We start from the raw sequence: 10,013 nt of genomic DNA on the forward strand, positions 1-10,013 counted from the left end.
TGCCCACACCACGGCAAAGGCTTCCCTCTCGATGGTGCTCCATCGCTGTTCTCTTGCCAGTAGGCGTTGGCTGATGAAGGCCACAGGCCGGTCGATTCCTTCGGGGTTAACTTGGGACAGGACCGCCCCGATGCCGTGCTCCGAGGCGTCGGTTTGGACTACAAACTCTCTGCTGTAGTCGGGGGCCTGGAGCACAGGGGCGGTGCACATGGCAGTCTTTAAAGTCTCAAAGGCTGTTTGGCATGCAGGGGTCCAATGCACCTTCTGGGGTAATTTCTTGGAGGTCAGTTCTGTAAGGGGCCCCACAATGCTCTAGTAGTCTTTTATAAATCGCCAATAGTATCCGGTGAGCCCCAGGAAGGCTCGGACGGCGGTTTGGGTGACCGGGGGCTCCCAGGCCCGGATGGCGTCTATCTTTGGTTGGAGGGGAGCTACTTGGCCGCTCCCCAATTGGTGTCCCAGATAGGTGACGGACCCTTGGCCTATCTGGCATTTGCTGGCTTTGATGGTTAGTCCGGCCCGCCGGAGGGCCGTCAGGACCTCCCAGAGGTGGGTCAGATGCTCATCCCACTGAAGGCTGTACACCGCAATGTCATCTAGATAAGCGGCGCTGTATTCCTCTAGTCCGGCCAGCACCTGGTTCACTAGTCTCTGGAAGGTGGCCGGCGCATTTTTCATGCCGAAGGGCATCACTTTGAAGTGATAGTGGCCATCAGGGGTCGAGAAGGCCGATCGCTCTTGTGCACCAGGAGTAAGGCCGATCTGCCAATACCCCGCCGTGAGATCGAAGGTGCTGAGGTATTTGGCGGCCCCTAGGCGATCGATCAGTTCATCCGCCCTGGGGATGGGGTGGGCGTCGGTCCTGGTGACTGCATTCAGTCCCCGGTAGTCAACACAGAACCGGAGCTCTGGAGCTGTTCCGGGGGAGGCGGCTTTAGGGACCAGGACAACGGGACTGGCCCAGGGACTGTTGGAGGGTTTGACTACCCCCAGGGCCAACATCTTGGACACTTCTGATTGGATGCAGGCTCGAACCCGGTCGGGCACTCGAAAAGCTCGGTGTTTTACAGGTGGGCTGTCTCCGGTGTCCACATCGTGGACACACCACCGGGTGACCCCCGGCGTGAGGGAAAACAGATCCGCAAACTGCCCCAGCATCTTCCGGCAGTCTTGTTGCTGCTCTGGGGTCAGGGTAGAGGATAGCCGGACCCCTTCGAAGGAGCCGTCTTTCTCGGTGGTGCTGAGGAGATCCGGTAGTGGCTCGGAGTCATCTTCAGCTCCGTCATCGGTCGCCAGCAGCAGACTCAGTTCAGTGCGGGCAAAGTGCGGCTTGAGCCGGTTAGCGTGTAGAACCCGGAGGGGGTTCCTGGGGGACTCCATGTCTACCAGGTAGGTGACGGGGCTCTTGCGCTCCACCACTTTGAAGGGCCCCGTCCATTTGTCCTGGAGGGCACACGGTTCAACCGGGGACATGACCCAGACTTGCTGGCCCGGCTCGAACTCGATGGAGGAGGCGTTCTGGTCATACCAGCGTTTCATCTCCTCCTGGCTGGCCTCTAGGTTGGCCTCGGCAAGTTCCCAGAAACTTCCGAGTCTGATTGCGGGGGGTCAGGAGGTACTGGTAGACATCCGGCGGGGCATCTCGAACTGCTGTCTCCCAGCCTTCCTTGACCAGGCTGAGGGGGCCTCGAACCGGGTGTCCGTACAAGAGTTCAAAAGGGCTGAACCCCAGAGATTTCTGGGGTACCTCTCGGTAGGCGAACAGGAGGCAGGGCAGCAGGACATCCCATTTGCGCCGGAGGGGCTCTTCGAGGCCCTTGATCATTCCCTTCAGTGTTCTGTTAAATCGTTCCACTAGTCCATTTCCTTGGGGATGATACGGGATGGTGAACTTATAGGCGACCCCGCACTGTTGCCATAGGGATCGCATATGCTTCGAGATAAAGTTGGAGCCCCGATCACTCACGACTTCTCGGGGGAAGCCGACTCGGGAGAAGATGCTCATGAGGGCTCGGCCCACCACGGGGGCCGTGATGGTTCGGAGGGGGATGGCCTCAGGATAGCGGGTGGCATGGTCCACCAGGACTAGGATGAAGCGGTGTCCCTGCGAGGTGCGAGGGTCCAGGGGCCCTACGATGTCTATTCCTACTCGCTCGAAGGGGGTGGTCACCACGGGGAACGGCTGGAGCGGGGCTTTGACTTTCCCCCCGCTCTTCCCGCTGGCTTGACAGGTCGGGCAGGTTCGGCAGTGGTTATGCACATCGGTGCGCATTCTTGGCCAGTAGAAATGGGTCACCAGGCGGCTGTAGGTTTTGTCCTGCCCCAGGTGCCCGGCGAGGGGCACATCATGTGCTAAGTTCAGGAGGAAGTCTCTGAATCGGAGGGGTACGACCAGCACCCGGCCGGCCCCTAGCTCAGCAATCTTCTGCTCACTGTAGAGGAGGTCGTTGTCCCAATAGACCCAGTGGGACCCCGCCGGGTCTCCAGCGGCTTGCTGTCGAATCCCCTTGAGGGAGGGGCAGGTTTTCTGTTCCTGCCGGAACTGTTCGCGGGAAGGGCCACCTTCTTGGCGCCATTGAGCGAGTTCTGGGAGGTGGTTGAGCTCGGTGAGGTCTTCTTGGTCGGGCCCTTGGGGGCCGTGTTCGGGGTCGGCGTCCTCGGGGACGACGGGTGGTGGAGGTGCGGGCCACTCGGGTTCCTCGGTCGGAGCTCCCCCCGCGGGGGTGGAGGCTCGGGCGGACATGGAGCGGGTGGTCGCACAGACCCACTCGGGAAGGCCTAGCATCCCCAGGTGCTCTCTTCGTTCGACGCCAGCCCATGGGGAACTTTCCAGGTCGTTCCCAAGGAGGCAGTCCACGGGGGCATCGTCGCGGACAGTCACTTTCAGCATGCCCGACACTCCTCCCCACTCGAAGGGGATGCGGGCCATCTGGCACAAAGTCTCTGAGTTATCTGCGGACCGGACTGGGCACAGGACGTTAGGAAGGATCTGTTCTGGGGTCACCAGATGGCAGCGGACCGCTGTCACGCTGGCTCCGGTGTCACAGAGGGCTTCGGTCCGGCGACCATTGATGGTGACCCACTGGCGGTATTTCTGGGTGTTGCCGGGGATCGGACCTCGAGGGATCAGGTCGTGGGTACCTAGGCATGCCAAGGTCATGGCGGCGGGCTCCCACTCGGCCTGTTCGTGGTCGTCGTCCTCTTCCTCACTTCTTTCTGCACCCAGGGCAGCCGCCGCGATCTGGCGGGCTGGGGGCCCGGTGGTGCCGGGTCGCTGGTTCATCGGGCAGAGGGGGTCATTTGCATAATGACCTTGTCGCTGGCACCTATGACACGTAACGTTTGGGCGGGGCCCCGGTCTGGCTGGGGGGCCCCCTCTCCGGCCCAGGGAGGGCGACGTGGAGGTAGGGGAGGACCCCTGGGGGACGTCTCGACCCCGGCTCTGGCCTACCCCGCCGCCTCGTGGTCGGTGGTTCCCCGGGGATCCCCGGCCGTAGTCTCCCATCGTGCTCCGGGGCACTCGGGTGCTCGCCCATCGATCCGCCTCGACAGCGAGTTTTCGTGGCTCCGTCAATTTGCTGTCGAGGAGGTGCTGCCGAAGTTCGATGAAACAGTTATTGGACAGATGTTCCCATAGAATGAGGTCGACCAACTGCTGGTAGGTGGTGACCTGGCAGCCCCGAGTCCACCCCTCGAAGGCTCTACTGTAATAGTTCACGTATTCCACCCACGTGGTACCGGGGATTTTTTTGCAGTCTCGGAATCGCTGCCGGTACATCTCGGGGGTGAGTCCGTAGCGAGTGAGGAGGGCGGTCTTCATGTGCTCGTACGAGGTCCTCTCGGTATCAGGGAGCTCCAGCAAGGCGTCTCTCCCTTCGTTGATAAACTTCCCCCACAGGCCGGCGCCCCAGTCTTTGAGGGGTACTCGATGGGCGGCCATGGCAACCTCGTAGGCTTTGAACCACTGTTGGATGTCGTCGTTCTTATAGTACTCTTTGACGACATCCTTGGGTATGTGCACCTTCGTGTCCACCGGCGTGGGTGAGGTCTTACTCCCGGCGAGGGCAGACTCGTTTGCCTTGGCTTTGAGTTCTATTTCTTTGAGGACGCGCTCGTGTTCGAGCATGAGTTTTTTTTCCTTGAGGGCTAGCTTCCTTTCTGCCAGTTGGATTTCTCCTTCTTGTCGGAGTCGAGCCAGATCCAACTCGTGGAGCCGGTTCCTCTCTCGTTCTCGGGCGTCTTCGGGGGAGAGGCCCGTGTTTGGGGTTGCGGGTCTCCCTCCCGCTGGGTTCACCTCAGCCTCCGGGCATCCGTTTGGGCCCGGGTTATCTTCACTCGGAGGTGGCGCCTCGCCGGCGTCCACCCAGGCCTGTAGGGCCGATTTAAAGTCTTCTTTGGTGCTTAAGCCAGAGGTAGCGATGCCTAGGTCTTTGCAGAATTGCTTTAGCTCCTTGTGACTGTAGTCTTCCATTTTCTCTTTCTGGAATTCTGTGCTCATGGTCGCAGTGGGTTTCTCTTGGTAGCGAGTGAATCACTCTCTGTACGATCTGCGTGGGCTCAGATCCCGGCGCTTGCCACCAATGTTAGAAAGGCGACCCCGGGGGAGGCAGAAGATGTCTGACTGACCACCCCTAGGTCCACCTCTCCGTCGAGACGTAGCCGAGCGTTACCGAGAGGCCTCCTGGATGAGGGCCCTCTTCTAGGATCGTACAGCAGAGTAATCACAACACTACAAACGGACACCACACAGGAGGTCAAGTTCTGAAGCTTTTATAAGGAATAAGGGTTGCGGCTTCTTGGCAGTATATACAGGCGGATCGAGGGATCCGTAAAGTCTCGAAAAGGGGGGCGAGGTAGCGGGACAGTCTCGCTTCTGGGGGAGGAAGGGATACCCTGCGCACAGCTCTCAATCCTCGAGCTGGGGGGTTCCGAGAGGTTCGAGCCGCGGCCGTGCCAGCAGGCTTACAGGATGGTTCAGCAAGGTAGGCCGCGGCAGCGCCAGCAGGCTCTCAGGTGGTTCAGCAAGGTAGGCCGCGGCAGCGCCAGCAGGCTCTCGGATGGTTCAGCAAGGTAGGCCGCGGCAGCGCCAGCAGGCTCTCGGATGGTTCAGCAAGGTAGGCCGCGGCAGCGCCAGCAGGCTCTCGGATGGTTCAGCAAGGTAGGCCGCGGCAGCGCCAGCAGGCTCTCAGATGGTTCGGCAAGGTAGGCCGCGGCAGCGCCAGCAGGCTCTCAGATGGTTCAGCAAGGTAGGCCGCAGCAGCGCCAGCAGGCTCTCAGATGGACGACGGGTTACAGGAAGGATGAGTTCGTCTGGTGTCGGCCGTGACAGCGTCAGCAGGGCTTCCAGTCCAGGATACAACTGACGTCCTACTTCGGGGCTGGCCCAGATATAGGACGGAGGTCCTTTGATGTCCGGACCCTCTCGCCTGGGGGTCAGAGGGGCCGGGATGATGGGGGGGTGGAGCCAGCGCCCAGGGAGGCCGGAGGGCGATCGATACCAGGCGTCCGGGGACGGCTGGAGGGCCATCGAAACTCCTCTCCCTCCGGGATCTGTCGAGTGGCCACTCGACCACCTGGGAGGATCTTGGTGCCTCGATGTCGGGGCTTCGCTGGGGCCTGGGCCTGGGCCGAGGCCACGTGGTGGTGACATGGGGGACCCAAGATGGAGTCGGGCACGGCCTCGTGCTTAGGTCGTGATAGGCCTACGCAGGAGCCAGGCTGGTGATGGGGATCCGGGATGGCAGCCGGATTGGTGGTGTTGGGGCGTGCGGGGTCGGGCCGAAGGGGCCGCCCGAGGTCCGGAGGAGGGCTGGTGTCGTCCGGGGCCCGCCATGTGGGAGGGGTAGGACCACGCCATGCGGCCGGGTCCAACAATTGTCAATCACCAATCCATACTCTGGCAACATAAAAACATGGTACAGATATATAGATGACATCTTCGTGATCTGGGAGGGTACTCAGGACACCATGACAACATTCCTTACCTGGCATAATGGCAGTGACCCATACCTTAGGTTCACTAGCACCTCTAGCGTCACCGAGTTGCCATTCCTGGACCTTAACATCACAGCTAAACAAGGCACCCTAAACACTACCATCTACTACAAATCCACAGCAAGGAACTCCCTTCTGCGGTTTGACCGCTTCCACCCTAGACCATTGAGAGAAAATCTCCCTTTCGGCCAGTTCCTGCGAATACTTAGGAACTGCAGCCAACTGACAGACTACAAGAAACAGTCAGCTGCCCTATCACATAGATTACAAGAACGCGGCTACCCTAGAGCAGTCATTGCAAAAACCAGCAAGAGGGCATGTAGGAGAGTGGGGTCTGCAATCCTATGGTCACCCCAGATTTTTGCTTTTTGCTTCACTGGTTTACGACTTTCCCTGGCTGTGGGCCTGCTAATCAGACCCACAGCCTAGCTGTTCTCTCTCTAAATTGACATCCATGTACTTTAGGTGCATTTACCAATTGGTATTGGGACACCTTATCAATCCCTGTACAGTGTACCTTAGATACCCAGGGCATAGGTGAACCCAAGGCCTACCAGGGGCTGCAGCATGTATTATGCCACCCCTGGCTGGCCATCTAAACAGACACAACTGGCTGGGGCAAGGTGGTGTAAACACCCTTTGCTATAGATATAGTATACCTATATCTAACCCGAAAATGGACACATATATTCCTATCAGTCACTCCTATGGCAGGCCTTATCAATCCTGAAGGCAGAGTGCTTGGAATTATGTGAGATATTGCTCTGGCATGAGCTGAGCCTGTCTGCAGCTTGCGGAACCAAGTCCTTATAGCTGTGCCATGATAACGCTATACCATATACTCTTAAGTGCATTATAATCCTCGCGGTTAAATGCTAACTTTGGTATAGCATTATCAAAACATGTCGAGTAAGGTGTCATACGAATTGGAATATGTGAGAAGTTGGCCTGATGTGCAGTGTTCACTATTCTAGTGATCACTATATATCAGTCCAAACAACCCTTATTGATGATTGGTTGTAAGTCAACCTTATAGACCAGCTATCCTAGTAGCATGGATACGAGCAGTCTAAGGCTAAGACTCTAGAGGGCGTGTTAAGCCAGCTGTTTTACCATCACATTACCCCTTGAACACCCAGTGAAAGGACACCACACAAGTGTTATGAAAATAAACAATATATTTATTAGAATCACAACAACCCTGTACTCTTTATGAGGACAGGGTGCTAAGCACACAACAAAACTCCTACGAAAATACTTAAGTTAGCACAGTATATACAAATGCCCAAGGGGCACGAAAAACCATATACTCTAAAAGTGGAATGCGAAATTACTAGCAGGTAAGTACAGTACTAATAGGCTTTGGAATCGCTAGGACTTGACTAGGGAATCGTTAGATTACTTCTAGGAGGCCTAGGGGACTCGGGTGCAGAGTGTGCACTCTCACGCGGGATGCGGGACAAAGTCTATGGAAGCTAGTAAAGTTACAGTTAGTGTTCACGGGCGAACCCGACCTGGTAGGGAGAAAACGACAGTGGATCCTGACCCTTGGATAGTGAGGCTATGCTGGGGCACCGAAATGCCGAAGTTACCTAGCCCAGGGGCTGCAGCTGCATAGGTCTCAAAAGACGTCGGGAACCCTCGTTGCCGGACCAGGAGCCTGGAAGAAAGATGCTGGCAGGGGACCAGTGAAGATAGTTCGAGTTGATCCAAGCCTGGATCTGGAAGATGGATGACACCTGAAAGCAGAGGGGACCAAGTTCGTGACTACTAGCCAGTAGTCAGTGGGCACCAGGAGGGCACCGGATGGCAGTCACCTCGACTAGGTGAGTGGGCGACGCTGGCTCTGCAGATCTCACGGACCAGGAGGCGTTGTCGGCGACCAGGATGGAGAGGCGAGCTGTCCCACGATGGATGAAGCTGTCGGCGTCGAAGTTACCCAGGATTGGGCAACAAGCCTTGGCTAATTCAAGCCCACGCGGTGGACTCAAAATGGCGTCTTGAGTGGACCAGGAGGGTCCTGGGTGCTCCTCTTCGGGAAGGGAGCAAGGGCCAGTCTGGAGCAACCAGACCAGCAGCAGTGATGTCGTCGGGCGTCGTTCAGAAGGCCACAAGCCAGCGGGCTAGTAGCCAAACAACGCGGTGAGCAGCAAAAAGCAGAAGGGCCCCACGCAGATCGTGGAGATGCTGGGAGGCTGCACTTCGGTGCTGGAGCTGCTCAGGGTCGGGGCTTCTCGGACCCCAAAGCACTCACCAGGAAATTACTCGGCGGGCTTGCTGTGCAGAAGTCGTGCAGTCTTGCAGATGGCCGGTCCCTCGAGGTCTCGTCGCACCCACGGTTCTCAGCTGGGCTGTAGAGGTGGGTAGAGGTCAGAGGTGCCAGGGAAGCCGGTTCTCGTCGAGCTGGGCAGTCGGATTCCGGAGGAAGGACTTGCAGCAGACCGCAGTGTTCTTAAGATGGTGCCTGCGGATGCAGGGTACCTACTCCTTAGTCACAAGGGAGAAATCTTAGGAAGAAGTCTTGAGTTCCTTTCGTAGAAAGTAGTTTCAGGATTTGTAGGAAGGTTGACCCCTGACTATGGTTGCCCCCAACTTTTTGCCTGGTGTTTTGCTGGTTTTCTGACTTAGTTGACCTGAGGCCCTGCTGTTCAGGACCTCAGGCCCACTGCTCTCTCTGTAAAATGGATTCCATGTACCTTAGGTACATATCTAAATTGGATACTGAGTCACCTTATCAGTCCCTGTACTGTGTACCTTAGGTACCCAGGGCCTAGGTGTACCCAGGGCCTACCAGGGGCTGCAGCATGTATTATGCCACCCCTGGATGGCCATCCAAATCTGACACAACTGGCTGCACGACAGCTGGGGCAAGGTGGTGTACTCACCCTTTGCTTTAGATATAGTATACCTATATCTAACCCTAAAATGGACACACAGATCTCCTATCAGTCACTCCTATGGCAGGCCTTAACAATCCTGAAGGCAGAGTGCTTGGAATCGTGTGAGATGGTGCTCTAGCATGAGCTGAGCCTGTCTGCGGCTTTCGGGATCCATCCCTTAGCCGTTTCCATGATATCGCATACCATATACTCTTAAGTGCATTATAATCCTCGCGGTTATGTGCCAACTCTGGTATCGCTTTATCAAAACATGTCGAGTAAGGTGTCATACGAATTGGAATACTAACCCCTCGCCAATTCTGGCGACGGGGTTAGCATTCCACCCTTCTAGAGGGACACGACATGCCTGTAACCTATAACCCCGGTTAAAGTCAGACAGAGCCTTAGCATCCACAAAATGGATGCTGCCACCGAGACACAAGTCTGCCCTCCTGCTGCTGGGAGTCCTCCCAGAGCAGGAGATAAGGACAAAGGGTTTCCTGCCAGGGGCGGTGCCAGCACCGTCCCAGACAGGGTTTTGTGTATTGTAGGTAGGCAGGGCTTTAGAGGAAGGTGACTGCACGTGGCACCCCGGTGCTCACTGTGCATAGGCTGGCTGGAACCAGTTCCAGGGTCACTCCAGACCCTGTGCTGGGGAAAAGCCCGCCAAGGAAGTGGGTGTAACCACCCCCCTCCCGGTCCCACCCATAGGGCAGGACCTAGTCGCGTGCCAGCCCCCTTTTTCCCAGATAAAGGTAGAGACTGGCCCCCTTCCAAATCAGATCATCTTTGGAATCAAGATACCACTTTCCACGAAAGGACTTCACGATTTCTTCCTCAAGATTCTCCCTTGTGGCTAAGGAGTAGTCACCCTGCATCCGCAGGCACCATCTAAGAACACTGCGGTCTGCTGCACGTCCTTCCTCCGGAATCCGACTGCCCAGCTCGACGAGACCCGGCTTCCCTGGCACCTCTGACCTCTACCCACCTCTACAGCACAGCTGAGAACCGTGGGTGCGACGAGACCTCGAGGGACCGGCCATCGCCAAGACTGCACGACTTCTGCACAGCAAGCCCACCGAGTAATTTCCTGGTGAGTGCTTTGGGGTCCGAGAAGCCCCCACCCTGAGCAGCTCCAGC

This window comes from Lissotriton helveticus, chromosome 7 (assembly GCF_964261635.1).
Source record: "Lissotriton helveticus chromosome 7, aLisHel1.1, whole genome shotgun sequence".
Lineage (NCBI taxonomy): Eukaryota > Metazoa > Chordata > Amphibia > Caudata > Salamandridae > Lissotriton > Lissotriton helveticus.